Source organism: Pan troglodytes, chromosome 19 (genome assembly GCF_028858775.2).
Source record: "Pan troglodytes isolate AG18354 chromosome 19, NHGRI_mPanTro3-v2.0_pri, whole genome shotgun sequence".
Taxonomy (NCBI): Eukaryota; Metazoa; Chordata; class Mammalia; order Primates; family Hominidae; genus Pan; species Pan troglodytes.
Genome location: NC_072417.2, coordinates 50,137,604 through 50,156,933, shown reverse-complemented (window position 1 = coordinate 50,156,933; position 19,330 = coordinate 50,137,604).

Sequence of the window (19,330 nt, the reverse complement as noted above, 5' to 3'; positions counted from 1 at the left end):
GAAGACTTCTTTTTATTTTTTATTTTTTTTATTATTTTTTTGAGACAGAGTCTCACTCTGTTGCCCAGGCTGGAGTGCAGTGGTGCGACCTCAGCTCACTGCAACCTCCTCCTCCCGGGTTCAAGTGATTCTTCTGCCTCAGCCTCCCGAGTAGCTGGGATTACAGGTGCCTGCCACCACGTCCAGCTAATTTTTGTATTTTTAGTAGAGACAGGGTTTCACCATGTTGGCCAGGCTGGTCTCAAGCTCCTGACCTCAAGCGATCTCCCTGCCTTGGCCTCCCAGAGTGCTGGGATTACAGGTGCGCCTGGCCCTGCAGACTTCTGAAATGCCTTTGAGACCATTTTCTCATAGTCTTGCCTATTAGCACCTGGCTCTCTTTTAGTCAAGCTAATTTCTCTAGAAAGGGCTTGCTCCACAGCCAGTTAGTATTCCTCTCCTGTAAATGTTCTTTCCCTCTCTACCATATAGGCGGGCTGCAAATATTCCACAGTTTTATGCTCTGCTTCCCTTTTAAATATAAATTCCAATTTTAAGTAATTTCTTTGCTCCCATATCTGATCACAGGTTGTTAGAAGCAGCCAGGCCACATCTTGAATGTTTTGCTGCTTAGAAATTTCTTCCACCAGGCTGGGCACAGTGGCTCATGCCTATAATCCCAACAGTTTGGGAGGCCGAGGCGGGCAGATCGCTTAAGCTCAGGAGTTTGGGACCAGCCTGGGCAACATGGCAAACCCCATCTCTACAAAAAATACAAATTAGCCATGCATGGTGTCACACATCTGTGGTCCCGGCCACTCAGGAGGCTGAGGTGGGAGGATTGCTTGAGCCTGGGAGGTGAAGGTTGCAGTGAGCTGAGATCGTGCCACTGCACTCCAGCCTGAGTGAGAGAGAGAGAGACTCCATCTCAAAAAAAATAAAAAAGAAAAAGAATTTTTTTCCACCAAATACGCTAGATCACCACTCTGAAGTACAATCGTCCACCAATCCCTTGGGCATGGACACAATGCAACCAAGTTCTTTGCTACAGCATAGCAAGAGTGACCTTTGCTCCAGTTTCTAATAAAGTCCTCATTTCCATCTGAGACCTCATCAGCTTGGCCCTCACTGTCCATATTTCTGTCAGCATTTTGGTCACACTAGTTAACAGTTCTCTAAAAAGTTCCAAACCTCCCCTCATCTTCCTGTCTTCTTCTGAGCCCTCCAAACTCTTCCAACCTCTAGCCATTACCCAGTTCCAAATCTGCTTCCACATCTTCATGTATGTTTATAGCAACACTTCACTCCTTGGTACCAACTCTGTATTAGTCCATTTCTGTTGCTATAAAGGAATATCTGAGGCTGGGTAATTTATAAAGAAACAAGGTTTGGCCAGGTGCAGTGGCTCACGCCTGTAATCCCAGCACTTTGGGAGGCCAAGGCAGGTGGATCACCTGAGGTCGGGACTCCGAGACCAACCTGACCAACATGGAGAAACCCCATCTCTACAAAGAATACAAAATTAGCTGGGCGTGGTGGCACATGCCTGTAATCCCAGCTACTCAGGAGGCTGAGGCAGGAGAATTGCTTGAACCTGGGAGGTGGAGATTGCGGTGAGCCGAGATCATGCCATTGCACTCCAGTCTGGGCAACAAGAGCGAAACACAGAAAGAGAGAAAGAGAAAGAGAGAGAGAGAGAGAGAGAGCAACAAGAGCGAAATACAGAGAGAGAGAAAGAAAGAAAGAAAGAAAGAAAGAAAGAAAGAAAGAAAGAAAGAAAGAAAGAAAGGGAGAGAGAGAGAGAGAAAGAAAGAAAGGGAGGGAGAGAGGGAGGGAGAGAGAAAGGAAAGAAAGAAGGAGGGAGGGAGGGAGGGGAGGGGAGGGAGGTTTATTTGGCTCACGGCTCTGCAGGCTGGTCAGAAAGCACAGAGCTTGCATCTGCTTCTGGTGAGGGCCTCAAGAAGCCTCTGATCATGGTGGGAAGTGAAGAGAGAGCAGGTGTGTCACATGGTGAGAGGGAGCAGGAGAGAGAGCAAAGGAGGCGCCAAATCTCGTGTGAATTCATTGCTATAGGGAGGGACCAAGCCATTCATGAGCGATCCACCCCCATGACCCCAACACCTCCCACCAGCCCCCACCTCATATACTCATATATATATATATATATGCACACACACACACACACACGTGTGTGTGTGTGTGTTTAAAATAGGTATATAGGCCGGGCGTGGTGGCTCACGCCTGTAATCCCAGCACTTTGGGAGGCCGAGGCGGGCAGATCACGAGGTCAGGAGATCGAGACCATCCTGGCTAACACAGTGAAACCCCGTCTCTACTAAAAATACAAAAAATTAGCTGGGCGTGGTGCCAGGTGCCTGTAGTCCCAGTTACTTAGGAGGCTGAGGCAGGAGAATGGCGTGAACCTGGGAGGCGGAGCTTGCAGTGAGCAGAGATCACGCCACTGCACTCCAGCCTGGGCCACAGAGCAAGACTCTGTCTCAAAATAAAATAAAATAGGTATATATATATATACACATTATATATGTGTGTGTGTATATGTGTGTATATATATACACATATATATACACACACACACATATATATATATATATATTTTTTTTTGGAGGCAGGGTCTTGCTCTGTCTCCCAGGCTAGAGTGCAATGGTGCGACCACAGTTCACCGCAACCTCAACCTCCTGGGCTCAAGCAATCGTCTTACCTCAGCCTCCCAAGTAGCTGGGACTACAGACATGTGCCACCACATGCAGCTACTTTTGGATCTTTTTTTTAGAGATGGGGTCCCACTATGTTGTCCAGGCTGGTCTCGAACTCCTGAACTCAAGCAATCCACCTGTCTTGGCCTCCCAAATTGTTGGGATTACAGGTGTGAGCCACAATGCCCAGCCCCCATCTCTAATATTGGGGATCACATTTCAACATGAGATGTGGAGGAGACAAACATCAAAACTCTCTCACTTGGCCAGTGTATTCATTTTCAGTGGCTGCTGTAACAAAGCAATACAAACAAGGTGGCTTACAACAAATTTATTCTCTTGAAGTTCTGGAGCTGGAGGTCCAAAATCAGGGTATCTGCAAGGGCTGCATTCCCTCCAGAGGCTCTAGGGAAGGATCTTTTCCTGCCTCCCAGCATTCCTTGGCTTGTGGCTGCATCACTTCAATCTCTGCCTTAGTCTTCACATGGGAAGATGTGTGTCTCTGTGTCCTCCCCTGTTCTTTTTTTTTTTTTTTTTTTTTTTTTTTTTGAGACAGGGTCTTGCTCTGTCATCCAAGCTGGAGTGCAGTGCTGTATCCAAGCTGGAGTGCAGTGGTGCAATCATAGATCAGCCTTGAACTCCTGGCCTCAAGTGATCCTCCTGCCTCAGTGGTCTCCCAAAGCACTAAGATTACAAGCTAAATCCAGAATGATTTCACCTTGAGATCTGTAATTAATTATATCTACAGAGACCCTGTTTCTAAGTAAGGTCGAATCATAACAGTCAGGTTGGACATGAATTTTGACACTATTCAACCCACTACATCCAGGGTCACACTGTAATCTACCCCCTCCCTCTCTCATCTCATCCCCAGGCTTTTCCACCTGGCCAGTGCCAACCTCTGGCCTCTGCTCTTTCCTTGGGGCACCCTCTTCCTTTCAACCCTCTACCCAGTCTGAGCCTGCTCACCCCTCCTGGTATCCTTCCCATGTCTCATGCTCTGCGTCTTCTCATTTGCAGTGGTGACCCCCCCCTCAATTCCCACTGCCCCCCTGCATTGACCAAAGTCAAGTGGCCTACAGCCCCTGTCCCTACCTCCTTTTCATATGCTTTCCTGAACAGTGAGTCTGGAAACCTGAAATCATAGTCCCAGACTCTCTTGCAGCTCGGTTCTAGATGTGAACTTGGCTCTGACCATTAGATTCACTGACATGTGTGACCAGAATGCTTTCTGGTGGGAAAGTGTGGGAGAAGCTCCTCCCTGCTGCAAAGGCACGTGTCCCTACAGCAGTGTCACTGGCTCCAGCTGCAGCTTTGTGAGTGGTGAGAGGGTCTCACTCTGTTGCCCAGGCTGACATGATCTCGACTCACTGCAACCTCTGCCTCCCAGGTTCAAGCAATTCTCCTGCTTCAGCTTCCTGAGTAGCTAGGACTACGGACACCTGCCACCATGCTCTGCTAATTTTTGTATTTTTTGGTAGAGATGGGGTTTCACCATGTTGGCCAGGCTGGTCTTGAACTCCTGACCTCAAGTGATCTGCCCGTCTCGGCCTCCCAAAGTGCTGGGATTATAGGCATTGAGCCTCTGTGCCTGGCCAGCTTTTAAGAACAAAGTTTGCACCTGGGCAGTGCATGGCTCATGCCTGTAATCCCAGCACTTTGGGAGGCAGAGGTGGGAGGATCAGTTGAGGCCAGGAGCTCAAGATCAGCCTGGACAATATAGTGAAGTACCACGTCTCTACAAAAAAATTAAAAATTAGCCAGGCATGGTGGCACACACCAGCAGTCCCAGGGGGCAGATCCCCCTGGGGAGGCTGAGGCAGGGGGATCACTTAAGCCCAGAAGTTTAAGACTGCAGCAAGTTGTGATTGCCCACACTGCACTCCAGCCTGGGTGACAGAGCAAGACCCTGTCTCCATCAATCAATCAATCAATCAATCAATCAAGGTTGCACAATGTCTTTTTAGATACGACACCAAAGGGACAATCTGTGAAAGAAAGAATTAGTAAGTTGGACCTCATTAAAATAAAGAACTTCTGCTCTGCTCTACAAAAGGCTGTCAAGAGAATGAAAAGCCAAGCCAGAGACTGGGTGAAAATATTTGCCACAGACATATCTGATAAAGGGCTGTTATCCAAAATTTATGAAGAACTCTTAAAACTCAACAGTAAGAAAATGAACAATCCAGTTAAAAAATAGGGATGGATGTGGTGGCATACTACTGTAGTCCCAGATACTAAGGAGGGTGGGGCAGGAGGATTGCTTGATCCCAGGAGTTCAAGTTCAGCCTGGGCAGCATAGCAAGACCCCATCTCTAAAAAAACAAAAGATCTAAACAGACACCTCACCCAAGATACACAGATAGCAAAAAGGCATATGAAAAGAGGCTCAACATCATACATCATCAGGTTAATGCAAATTAACACAGCAGTGAGAGCCTCTACACACCTATCAGAATGGCCAAGATCCAGAATGCTGACGACATCAAATGCTGGTGAGGATGTGGAGCCACAGGAACTCTCATTCATGCTGGTGGGAATGCAAAATGATACAGCCACTTTGGAAGACAGTCTGGCAGTGTTATGGACTGAATGTTTTTGTTCTCTCAAAGTTCGTATGCTGAAGCCCCAGCCCACTTTGTGACTGTATTTATTTGGAGACAGGGCCTTTATGGAGGTGATTAAGGCTAAATGAGATCATAGGGATGGGGTCCCAATCCAATAGGATGAGTGTCTTTATAAGAAGAGACATGAGAGCAAGCTCTGGGCTGGCTGCCTCTCTCTCTTCCCCACCCCACCATGTGAGGACAAAGCAAGAAGGCAGCCATCTCTGAGCCCAGAGAAGAGCTGCAGGATTAAACCTACCTTGCCCACACTTTGATCTTGGACTTCCAGCCTCCGGAACTGTGAGAAATAAATTTCTGTTGTTTAAGCCACAAAGCCTGTGGTATTTTGTTATGGCAGCCTGAGTTAAGACACGCAATTTTCTTACAAATGAAACAGATTCTTACCATGTGATCCAGCAGTCATGCCTCTTGGTATTTACCCAAATAAGTTGAAAACATATATCCACAAAAAACCCAGCACACAGATGTTTATAGCAGCTTTTTTCATAGTTGCCAAAATTTAGAAGCAACCAAGATGTCCTTCAGTAGGTGGATGGATAAATAAACCGTGGCACACCCAGACAATGAAATATTATTCAGTGCTAAAAAGAAATGAGCTAGTAAGCCACGAAAAGACATGGAGAAATATTAAATGAATTTTACTAAGTAAAAGAAGCCAATCTGAAAAGGCCACATACTGTGTGATTCTAAATATGTTACATTCTGGAAAAGGCAAAACTATGGAGACAGTAAAAAGGTCAGGGTTTGTGGCCAGGGCACAGTGGCTCACGCCTGTAATCCCAAAACTTTGGGAGGCCGAGGTGAGCAGATCACGAGGTCACAAGTTCAAGATCAGCCTGACCAATATGGTGAAACTCCATACTACTAAAAATACAAAAATTAGCCGGGCGTGGTGGTGCACACCTGTAGTCCCAGCTACTCGGGAGGCTGAGGCAGGAGAATTACTTGAACCTGGAAGGTGGAGGTTTCAGTGAGCCGAGATTGTGCCGCTGCACTCCAGCCTGGGAGACAGAGCAAGACTTTGTCTCAAAAAAAAAAAAAAAAAAAAAAGTCAGGGTTTGTGGGGAAGATGAATAGGCAGAGCACAGAGAAATTGCAGGGCCGTGGAACAAGTCAGTATGACCCATGGCATTATAACTACAGATGAACAACCCCAAGAGGGACCCTAACCTAAGCCACGGACTTCCAGTGATAATGATGTGTCGATGTAGGTTTACGGACTGGAACAAATGTACCATCTGGCGGGGGGTGCTGACAATGGGGGTGGGGAGCTGTGCACATGTGGGGGCAGCAAGGACACGGGAAATCTCTGCAACTTCCACTCAGTTTGGCTGTGAATCTAAAACTGCTCCAACAAGAAAGAAAGTCTATTAAAAAAAATACTTACATACATAAGGAGCAAAAGTTGATTTCTTGCTCATGCTACGTCTGACCAGGGAGCAGGAAGACACTACATGGTGCAGCCAGTCTGGGTCCAGGCTGACCGAGATTCTGTTTTGATGGGGTCTCACCAGCTCAGGGAAAGGAAAGTGAAGAATTGCACACCAACTCCCGAAGCTGCTTCCGGGAAGTGACATCCTCATTTCTGCTCACATTTCATTGGCCAAAGCAAGTTACAGACAGCCTTGACCTTGAAGTGCGTGAAGAAGCGCACTTCACCTTGGCTGGTGCCAGGAAGGAGAACTGGGGTGCTCATGCCCTCCATGGACCACCACATTCTGCTAAAAACACTCAGCATGGTGTGCACCGAGCCCTGCCTTACACACATGCACGTGCACACACACACACACGAGCATACGCACACACCCCTCCTGGTCAAGTCCCTGACGCTTTTGCCTGGTCTTTCCTCAGCAGCTGAGAACAAGGGCCCTCAGTTTTGGATGCGAAGCATTTCCAGATCAGTTGATCAAATATTTACTGAGAAATTACCAGCTGGGCACAGTGGCTCACGCCTGTAATCCCAGCACTTTGGAAGGCCGAGGCAAGTGGATCACCTGAGGTCTGGAGTTCAAGACCAGCCTGGCCAACATGGTGAAATCCCATCTCTACTAGAAATACAAACATTTGCTGGGCGTGGTGGCATGCGCCTATAATCCCAGCTACTCAGGAGGCTGAGGCAGGAGAATCATTTGAACCCAGGAGGCGGAGGTTGCAGTGAGCTGAGATCGCGCCATTGCACTCCAGCCTGGGCTACAAGAGCAAAACTCCATCTCAAAACAAAACAAAAACAAAAGCATAAACAAAAAAGAAAATAAACTACTATATTCACGGCAAAGACAGATTAAGGACAAGGCAGTTGAAAATGAAATGACAGGACCTGAAGAAAAGTGTGTTTCCCAGAGCTGCTCTCACGAGCTCTCCGGGAGGTGGAAGGGTCACTCAGCCCCAAGCTTTGTGAGATGTTGGGTGTTGGTGTGTGGCCAGGTATATTGACGTATAATTTACATACAATTAAACTCATCAATTTTTAGCATGCAATTCTATGGATTTTGACAAATGTGTCAAATCACATAACTGCCTCAAGCCCCCTTGTGGTCAGGTCAGCCTTTTCCCCATCCCCAGTTCCTGGCAACCGCTGATTAGTTTTCTGTCCCTATCATTTTGTCACTCCCGGAATGTCACATAATAGAATCCTGCAGCCTACAGCCTTTCAAGGCTGGCTACTTTTGCTCAGCATAATCCACTTAAGATTCACTGATATTTTTGTACGTACCAGTAGCTTGTTCCTTTTTTTTGAGACGGAGTTTCACTCTTGTGGCCCAGGCTGGAGTGCAATGGCACGATCTCAGCTCACTGCAACCTCCGCTTCCTGCGTTCAAGCGATTCTCCTGCCTCAACCTCCCAAGCAGCTGGGATTACAGGCATGCACCACCAAGCCTGGCTAATTTTGTATTTTTAGTAGAGACAGGGTTTCTCCATGTTGGTCAGGCTGGTCTCAAACTCCTGATCTCAGTGATCTGCCCGCCTTGGCCTCCCAAAGTGCTGGGATTACAGGCATGAGCCACCGCGCCTGGCCACTTGTTCCTTTTTATTGACAAATACTATTTCCTTGTCTGGACATACCGCATGTTGCCTCTCCATTCATCAGTGGATGAACAATGGGCTGTTTTCACCAGTGCACTTGCCTTGGAATCCACAAACTGCAAATGGCAGTGGCCTTGCCCATCCCACCCACACCGCTGCAGTGCGCGGCCTGCTCGTTGGGCCACAGATACATGAACCTCCACCTGCCTCAGGGCCTCTGCACTTACTGTTGCGATGCTTGCGATGCTCTTCCCATGACTCTGGCCTCCTTCCTCAAAACCTCTGCTCGTAAGTCACCTCTCTGACCACCCTGTCCTCAGTTTCCACCCCATCACTCTCTGTGCCCTCCTCCTGCTGTTCCTTCTCCCAGCACCCACTGGAGTCTCTGGTTTTGTTTGCTTGTTTGTGTATTGTCCGTCTCCCACCAGACTGGAGACTGGAGACCCTCAGCGGAGGAAGTCTGTGTTCGTGGCTGTATCCCCAGGGCCTGACACAGAGTGGACTCTAAATATGAGTTGAGTGAGCAGCTGCTGGTACAGGATCACAGGAGGATTAAATGAAATAGCGAGTGTGAGTGCCCTTTGCAACCTGCTGTGCTTATTGAGGGGGAAACAGGCTGAGAAAGGTGCAGTGACCAACCCAGGGCCACCAGGTCAGAGCGATAGACACCCAGGCCTACACCCCTCCCTGGGCCACCCTCCTGTCCACCCTGCCTCAGGGCCAGCGTTCCTGAGGCACATTACACACACACACAGCCCACAGACACCCAGACCGCACACACAGCTCAACACCACACACAGACAAACGCCCTCAATGCAGACATGCCCAGTCTTGCACACACAGGAAGTCCACACACAAACACCAGCACACTGCCTTGAACACGCAGGAATAGCATTCACACGCCCATCCCCCTACACAAACACACAGGCCACACCCACACGCCAAAACACACCCCCAGCGTCAGACCTTGATGACTGGCAGCCGAGGACTCCAGTGGGCTTGCGTCGCCATAACAACAGACGGCTCCGAGTCTTGGGCTGTGAGTGTGGTCGGGCTGTGAGTCACAGCTGCGGCAGACGCTCCGCAGAGCAGGAGCATCCTGGCCCAGTGCGGACTCCCCAGTGCCAACCTCTTATGGACGCAGAGTGGACCCTCTCAGATGGGTGTGCAGTGTCCATTAGCGTTACCCACAGGAGGGATGTGGCCCTCAGGTGTCCCCTGTGTGCTACACACTGGCGTGCGCCCAGAGCTTCACACACATTTTCTTGCTTAATCCTTGTGGTGTCCTCACCAAATCAATGTGGCCAGGGAGACCATTTTACAGATGCTGAAACTGAGGTTCAGGTAGGGGAAGTCCCTTGCCTCACTCGGGTCACACAGTGAGTCACCACCAGGCCTGAAATTTGAATTCAGGTCTACTGAACCATGAAGGGTCCTCTTTCCACTGCCCTGCATCCAATCCAGGGGAGCTCCCAGCTGTGCACACCATTTCCAGACAAGAGCAACAGATTATCAGCTCTCACTTGCACCAGAGTTGGTTCTGCCCTTATAGAGCTCCCTTGGTAGGTAGTGAGATCCCCATCATGAGCAGCATCCAAGCAGAGACTGTCATAGCTGCTATGGAGAAGCATCAAGTATCAGGGGACAAGGGGTTGGACCAGACGGCCTGGCTTTGAGTTGTAAATGACAAAAAAAATTATTGGCAAACAAAACAGGAATATAAAAGCTTCAGGAACAGCTGGATCCAGCTGTCAGATGTCATCAGGAATCTTCTTCTGGATTTCCCCTTCCTTGGGGTTCACTTTCTTCTCAGAATAACCTTCCCTAGCCTAGGGTAGACCTCACAGCTTCAGGCTTACATCAGTCGTGGCCCCCAAAAGCAAGCTTAATAGATGTTTGTCAGATGAATGCTAGAAGCATGATAAGGTTGCGGGTCTCAGTCTAAGTAAATCCCAGCTTGACCTCTGGGAGTCACTCTGAGGAGGCGCAGTGCTCATTCCTGTGTGCCAAATCCCATCATCTCTCAAACGTCGTATGATTGAGTTAGACTGTACTATGCACTTCACAGACATTAACTCATGGAAATCCCAGGCAGCCCTATGCAGTGGTCACAATCTCCATCTTGTGGATGGGGACACAGGGTCCCAAAGAGGCAAAGTGTGGTACCTGAGGTAGGGCTGGAGCCACACAGCGCCTTACCAGGCTGAGCTCAGGAGGCCATACCTCTGAACGAGGGCAGGACTGTTCTTCACAGGCAGCTTTCCTCCAAGGAGGCAGAGGACGGCACTGGCACGTTCACTCAGCAGCCAACATTGGCGAGCACCCACTCTACCCCATGGCCCGGGGTGCCACTGCCCATGGAGCTTGGAGGTGCCAACTGCTGCCAGTGACCTTGGGTAAGTCATTTTGTGCTTGATCCTTGCATTCCCATCTGTAAATGGGCAGGTCACCCCACTCAGAGGGGCAGAACTCGTGTCAGTGGTTGAACGTTTCTGGCAGTACAGCCCAATAGAACTTCCTATACCAGGTCCCACAGGGTGGCCACACACCGCTCCTGAACACCAGAAAGTGACTAGTATAATAATAACAATTTTAAAGGCCGGGCGCGGTGGCTCACGCCTGTAATCCCAGCACTTTGGGAGGCCAAGGTGGGCGGATCACAAGGTCAGGAGTTCAAGACCAGCCTGGCCAACAGAGTGAAACCCTGTCTCTACTAAAAATACAAAAATTACCCGGGTGTGGTGGCATGTGCCTATAGTTCCAGCTACTAGGGAGGCTGAAGCGGAAGAATCGCTTGAACCCGGGAGGTGGAGGTTGCAGTGAGCTGAGACCGCACCATTTGTACTCCAGCTTGGGTGACAGAGTGAGACTCTAAAAGAAACACACACACACACACAATTTTAAGTTTTATTTCTTTTACATTGATTGAAATGTACCTAGCTACACATGGCTAATGACAACCATATTGAGCAGCAAAGCTCCAGGGTTCTAGACAAACAGCAGATATTAATTTTGGTTTTGTTCTGTTTTACTAACCCCACCCCATGCTCCAGTGCAGGCAGCCTGGTCCCTAGCTTGTCTCAGAGAGCTTTGCTGGCCTCCTTTGCCAGAGCTGGTGGCCAGACTCAGCATGGCCTTGGGACCTTTGTGTGGCTCTGGAGAAGAAAGAAGGTCCCAATAATGGCTGAGATCCAATTGCCCACCAGCCAGCAGGATAGGGGCTTAGAACAGGATGTAAGATGATTTAAAGAAAAAAAGGGGCCGGGCGTGGTGGCTCATGCCTGTGATCCCAGAACTTTGGGAGGCCAAGGAGGGTGGATCACTTGAGGTCAGGAGTTCGAAACCAGCTTGGCCAACATGCTGAAACCCCATCTCTACTAAAAATACAAAATAATTAGCCGGGCGTGGCGGCTGGCGCCTGTAATCCTAGCTACTTGGGAGGCTGAGGCAGGGGAATCGCTTGAACCCGGGAAGTGGAGGTTGTAGTGAGCCGAGATCACACCACTGAACTCCAGCCTGGGTGACACAGTGAGATCCATCTCAAAAAAAGAAAAAGAAAAAGAAAAAAGGAAGCTGGCTGTTTCTGGCACACCTGGGTTTTCCACTGGGTCTATACCAGGTGCACAAGTGCCTACTCCCCACCTCTATACCCGCACAACCCACCACGTGGACATGCACCAAACACACCCCCCAGCTGTGTGTGGACACAAGCAGCCAACACATGCTCTGTGGCTTACTCCTCCCATGCTCCTGGGCCTGGGCTGAGGGTCCAGCAGTTCACAGAACATCCACATGGTCTGGGCTTCCAGAGCCTGTCCATCCTCCATCCCCTCTACCTGCCCAGGATCCCGGGGCCCCTGCTGGCCTGCAGGAGTAAATGGCCACCTGCACACCCTACACACTCACGCCCAGCTCTGGATGGACATGAGGCAGGGCGAGGTCTGGGCAGTAGCCAGGAAATCCTAAGCTGTGAGTGTTAGTTCCCTGTTGCTGCTGTAAAGAGTTACTACACATGTGGGGGCTTAGAACAGCAGAAATGATTCTCTTGCAGTTCTGGAGACTGGGTGTCCAAAATCAGTATCACTGGTCTCAAGTCATGGCGTCTGTGGGGCTGTGCCCCCTCGGAGGTGCCAGGGGAGAACCCGTGCAGGGCCCCTTGCAGCCTCTGCCAGCTGCCCTGGTGATCCCTGGCTGTGTTTGCATCACTCTGGTCTCTGCCTCGGTGGCCACGCAGTCTCCTCCTCCGTGCTTGTGTTGTCGAGTCTCCCTCAGCCTCTCTCTGTTGTGGACACTAGGGACAGCATTTAAGAAACCCCTGGATAGCCCAGGATCATCTCCTTATCTCAAGACCTTTAACTTTGCACATCTGCAGGAGCCCATTTTTTGGCTGTAAAGGGGACACCCACACGTTCCAGGGATGAGGACCTGGATATCTTTAGGGGCCATTTTTCAGCCTACCATCATAAGCCGCAGACACTCCGTGGCCAACTCCCAAACTTAGCTCTGGCTGTGGGGCCGGGTACAGTGACAGACCTGAGACCTCATCAGCGCTGACACCATAGGCCCCGAGAGCCTGTGACCATGGCTGGTGAGAGCTCCCCAGAACAGTGGGGCTCTCAGAGAAGTAGAGTGAGGAGCACAGAGAGACGGATGGGTAGGTCCTGGGAGCAGGAAGACATGAATTCAGGGGAGGCACACCGTGGCCTCCAAGCTGGGCCTCCACAGCGTCTCACTTCATCTTCCCACAGCCCTTGACAGATTAGGAAACCAAGGCTCACAGAAGCAACAGCTAAGTCCTCTGTGCAGCTTACCTCTGAATGGCCCCACAGAGAAGCTGTTAGCAGCTCCAAGTTACAGGGGGAGGAAGTGCCTGCTCAGAGGTGATGTGACTTGCCCAAGGTCACACAGCAACAGGTGGCAGGGCAGAAGCATGAGCCCTCTGGCTGACTCAAGCACCCACCTTCTTGGTGCCTCACCAGGTTCCCAGAAGCCAGAGGGTCAGCTGGTCTTGGAGAATGACCAGGATTTGGGGAAATGGAGAAGGAGGGTAGATGAACTTTGAGAGCTGAGTGGATCAATGGGATTTTTTTCTGGCTTTGGAGGGAGGTGACCTCAGCGTGGGGGTCAGTGTCTCTGCTATTGGGCAGGTTCCTCCTCTCAGGGGCCCCAGAACAGACTCCAACAACGTCTATCCCAGCAACAGGTGGGGGTCTTGGGAGGGTTATGTCTAAAGGGCTGTGTTCACCCCACAGATGACTCTCAGGGGCCTGCCATGGCCCCTCCCTCCTTGGTTTTTTCTCCCTTTTGTCTGCTGCCCCCATCCCACAGGCCCTGGAGGGCAGCAGGAAGGAGAAGGGCAGGGGATGTGGCATGGCTGAGTGCACCCTCATTTCTAGGGACTCAGGAGAGCAGAAAGAGCTGAGTGCCCCCCAGGAGCAAGCCAGGAAGGGGCCATTCTCGCCTCCAGCGGTGGCTGGGAGCTGGCCCCATCAGGAATGGGGTAAGGCTCCAACCAGCAGCCCTGAGACCCCAGCCTGGCCCTCTAGGGCTGCACACAGAGTTGCACACACCCCACCCACGTGTGTGGACAGATGCACACCCCTCCCTCCTTACACCTGGGCCTCTAACAACAGTTAGATGCCACAGAGGGCCTGGGCACGCCATCTGTTGTTCAGGCAACACCCTGCTCTTGCTCAGGTGGAAAACTCTGGAGTGTCCTGGGCTCCTCTCCTCACCCCACGTCAGAAATTCTTGTTTATTCTACCTTCAAGGTATATTTGGAATTGGAATCTTTTCATTGCCCACAGCCCCACCCTGGCCAGGGCCCCCTGGATTCCCAGGCCTCCTGCTCCTGCCCTGGCCCCTCTCAGCAGCCAGGGTGCACTGTGAGGACCTAGGGGTGATCCCAGCTCTCCCTGAAGGCCCCCGTCACTCAGGGTCTGAGCCAGAGGCCCCACTGTACACTGTGGCCACCCAAGCTGGTCCTGACCCTCCCTGTCCTTGCCTCCTGCTCTCTGCCCCCATGCATTGCTCTTCAGCCCCACAGGCCTCCCCACTGCTCCCGGCACACTCCTGCCTCAGGACCTTTACACCCGCTGTCTCCTCTTCCCAGCTCCCCACACATCTGTCCCCTGCCTCCCTCAGGTCTCTAGAGGCTCTAAGACCACCTTCTCTCACCTAACTAACAAGCTGCTTCCCCCTCCCACCCCCTCCCGCACCCCCTGGGACACTCATCATCCATAGCTCCTATATTTACCTTTCTATTTTGTCTGTCTCTCTCCTGCCCCAGATACCCACTAGAATGTTGGCTCCATGAGGACATGGATTTGTGTCTGCTTCAGTCACTGTTGCACCCCTACCCAGCCCAGCATCCAGGGCATTGCAGGCTCTAACACCTGTGGAGGGAAAGAGTGCAGACACAGACAGAGACAGGCAGGGGCAGGTGACCTGTACACACTCAAGGCCTAGCGGGGCACTGGCACAGCTGCACATGCCCACACCTGCACACACACACGCACACGCGCGCGCACACACACACACACGGGCCCTGAGCTGAATGCCCTTGGCTCAGTGGGGCCTTGGACGACAGTCTGGCCCTGGCTCTTGGGCAGCTGGAGTCTTCGTCCTCACCCAAGACTGCCAGCCCACCCCAGCTGTGGCTGCTGATGCCCCAGATGGGCCTGCACTTCTGAAGAGAAAGGACCAGTTTCCTGCAGCCAAACCTCCAGCGCAGACCACAGAGCAGCCACAGCATCTGAGCTCCTCTCTCCCTCCCACCTCTGCATCCCTGACTCATCCCCCACCCCAGGGAGGCAGCCTAGGCCCAACTGCCCCACTGAGCAGAAGGGAAGGCTGAGGCAGGAGGCTGAGCCAGCCAGCTGCCCCCGTTAAAGGAGAAGCAGATAGACGTGGCTTCCAGCCCAGCCCCTCCCTGGCTCAAGCGGTCACCTCCCAAACAGTCTGACCCCAGTCTATGGGGGCTCCCTGGGCACCCTTGAGCCATGCGTGTGCAGCCACTATGCACACTCCCGCCAGCCGGCCCCTCCAGCCCAGCTTATCACCGATGACTTTCCCAACAGAGATCGATAGAAAACCTTTTATCTCCTTCCCCGTGGCGGCTCAGACTCAGGCCTCAGAGCAGAGCTGGCTCCTGTTACTATGGTGACCCTCATGGACCTCACTGACTCCCTCCCATTCACCCCCATCCCCACTCCCTCCTCCCTCCATCCTCCCTTCCCCTCCCCCACTCCCACTCCCTCCCCATCCCATCCTCCCTTCCCCACTCCCTGCCCCAGCCCCTCTCCTACTCCCTCCCCACCCCCATCCCACAGCCTGGGACCAATGCTGGTTCCCTACAGGGCCTGCACACCTCCCGGCTGCTCATGGCTGACAGGGAGGGGCCTGGGGGGCTCCTTGCACCCACCCAAGCCCCATCTGCTCCTGGTCTCGACCTTGCCAGTCCCCCACTTTCATGCCAAACTACAGCTCCAGTGCCCGATTGAGGCCTCCCACCTGCCCACACCGTCCTCAGCATTCTGTAACTGCTCACTTATATCAATGAGTTGTTTCCCCCTCCATACAGACAGATGGCACCCCTCCATACAGGGCTGCTGGGAGCTGGGAGCATTACATAAGCACAAACCTATGTTGAGTTTGGCCTGTGGCTGATGCTCAAGATATACTAGCCATTGTTAATAAGCCTCAATTTGTGCATCTATTAAATGGGTATAAAAGGTATTATGGTTGTAAAGATTAAATGAGAGACAGACACAAATAGTTTAGCTCACTGCCTGGCACATTCTAAACACTACATCCATGAAGGGACCATCATCCAGCCCCTGATAACCCACAGCCTCCCTTCTTCCTTTGTTCTTTGAGGGTGTTTAGGTGTGGGGAGGAGGTGGGAGGAACAGGTGCATCCCCGCCCTCCATGGAGGCTCCATAGCCTTGGCCTGCAGCATGCAGGCCAAGGAGAACAATGCCCCATCAGGGTCCAAGTAACCTGTGCCCTCTCTCTGCCCACAAAGCTATATTGGTTGTGCCTCACTTTGGCGGAGGCCAGATTTTCCTCCCATGCTACCCTTGCCTTCCTGCCTGGAGGCCGGGGCTGCTCTCTTCCTTCTGCCTGGAATGCCTTGCCGCACGGCCAGCCCCACAATCAGGGAATCATCTTCAAGGGAAGTGCTATGGCACCGACATCTGGAGCCAGACCCCCCGGGTCCACATTGCAGCTGTGCCACTGCTACCCTCTGAGGCAGCTGCACAGAGGCCTCCCAGGACCCCACACCCTCATCCCCGGAGCCTACCAGTGCTTCCTCAGGTGGCAAAAGGGTCTTTGCAGACATAATTAGATTACGGATCTTAAGATTGTTGCAGCCTATCTGGATGGGCCCCAAATGTAATCACAAGTGTCCTTGTATATAAGAAAGAGGCAGAGGGAGCTTTGACTGAGAGGAGGAGCTACGCCGATAGAAGCGGAGGTTGCTGTGATATGAGGATGGAAGCAAGGATTCTCCCCCAGAGCCTCGAGGAAGAGCCAGCCCTGCCCACACCTTGACTTTGGACTTCCGGCGTACAGAACTGTAAGAGAATAGATGTGCATTGTTTTAAGCCACTGGGTTTGTGGTCATTTGTTCCAGCAGCTGCAGGAAGCACACACACACGCTGCCTCCCCTCCTCATCTGTAAAATGGGGCTGGTTCAGGACCTCCCCCTCGGGTTCTTGGGAAGCATAAGCGAGTTGGAAGGAGCAAAAAGCTTAGAAAAGTCAGGGATACTATTTTTTAAATTGCTATGCAACAGCGATTTGCCGAGGAAGACAGCATTCCTCCTGCCTTCAAGAAATTCACCACCTGGAGCAAGGGAGACTCACAAAGAATCATGATCCCAGAGGCTGTTAGAGGCTTGTAGAGTAGGCCTGGGCACACTGCCCAGGGAGCGGGAGCCTGATTTGACCGGGGGGCCTGGGAGGGCATCCTGGAGGAGCCCACTCTTGAGCTAAGCCTGGAAGGATATGGAGGGAGGAGCCAGACAGAGCAAGAGGGGAAGGGCATCTTGGGCAGAGGGAACAGCACGTGGGGCTGCTCAGAGGAGTAAGGGAAGAGGTAGTTGAGGAACCTGCAAGTCAGTCTGCAGGGATGGGGCCTTGGGGGCATCATGGAGGTGGGGGCAAGCCAGGGAGCCACATACTGGAAAGGAACAATTGCTTGGGCCACCGTGAGGAGGGTGAATGGGGGTTTGAGACCGAAGGCAAGGAAACCAGTTGCAGAGATTGTGGTCTGGGAGGTAGTGAAGGGTAAAATCAGTGGAATTTCAGGACAACCTGAAGAAGGTGGGTGAGCAGAGGCAGTGGAGGGTTGGCAACTTCCTGCCAAGGGGAGGGGATGGGGGTGGAGCAATTCCCGAGATGGCAATGACAGTGATAATGACAACTAGTGCTAAAATTAGTGCTTACTATATGCCAGGGAATGTGCAAAGTGCTTGATACGCCTTATCTCAGTCTCAATCCTGGAATTGTGATTATCAGCAGGGAATAGAGCCCAGAGATGGAATCCAGAGCTGGGAACAGCGAGGTGCGGGAGGCTGGGTGGTGGGGGTGGGGAGGGGAGGTGAGGAAATGGCTTTCATATAAACAAGATGAAAAACTGTTCAGGGACTGCTCTTGTCATACTTTTCTATTATTAAAAAAAGAAAGAAAACACATGTTTTATTAGTAGCTAAGCACTTTTATTTAATAACAAAAAATCTGTAGGGCCTGAAAGCATGGCAATTCTAACCCCTCTATTTAAAAAAGACCTCTGAAGTACATATCCCTTAGGACTGTGCATGGGTAGTCAAAGCTTAATGACCAGCGGGGGAACAGGAGGGTGGAGGGGTCTGTGGTCAGCAGCTCGGCTGTCCTGGTGGTTTTATTTCTTGAGCTGACAGTGGTGAATGCAGGGGTGATCAGTGAATTATTTTCCATACCTTCTTGAATATCTTAAATATTTTATAATTAAAGATTGGGTGTGACTGATATTCTCCGGCTCTACATGAAAGCTGGTTGGAGGTACTAAGTCACATTCACAAATTACAGGATCTCTGTCCTCCTAGTCAGCCTGAGTTTCTTTCACCACATCCTGGCTCTGTTTGCATACCCCCAGAAACGGGAAGCTTCCTCTCTCTCTCTTGAAATTGCCTGGGGCCCTCTTTGAACAGCTCTAATTGTGGGAAAGTTCCTCATAAAGAGCCAGAAGCCTGGTCCAGTCCCTCTGCCCACTGGAACCACACAGTCTGTGTGTGATCACACAAAGCCCAGGCGGCCCTTTAGATCTTTGAAGACAGTGCTCATTCTCCTTTTCTCTCCATTCCAAATTTTTCTTCTCTGTGTAAAGTCTCCGTTCTCTTTCAGGCAAGTGACAGAAAACCAGCTCAAACTGGTTTATGATAAAAGGTGAATGTATTGGCTCAAGTGACTTAAAGTCCTGGGGTTTCTGAGCTTCAGGCGCAGCTGAATCCAGGTGCCCAGAGGGTGTCTCCATGTCTCTCAACTCCTCATTCTTCCCCATTGGCTCTGTTTTCAGACCCACAGTCTCAACAACTACCCCTGGAGGCTCCAGCAAAGCTCAGTGCTTCCAGCAAAACTCCTGGAGGGCTTAGGTCATTCGAACCATCCCTGAACCAATCCCTGTGGCCAGGCAAATGGGGCAGTTTGGTCAAACCTGAGTCACGTGACAATCTCTGCATCCTAGAGGTAGGGACCGCCCAGCCTGAACCACATGGGCCATAAGTGGGAAAGAATGGTGCCCACAGGAAAATTGATTGTAATTACCACCAAAAGACTAGATGTATTAGGTAGGACAGAGGCTTTATAACAGAGATCCACAATAACACCGGCTTAAACAAGATGGAATTTTATCCCTCGCTAACTCCAGATGCAAGAGATCTTGGGCTGATACGGTTAATTGTATGATTAGGGTGCCCCATAGCTGAGCATTCATTATCCGAG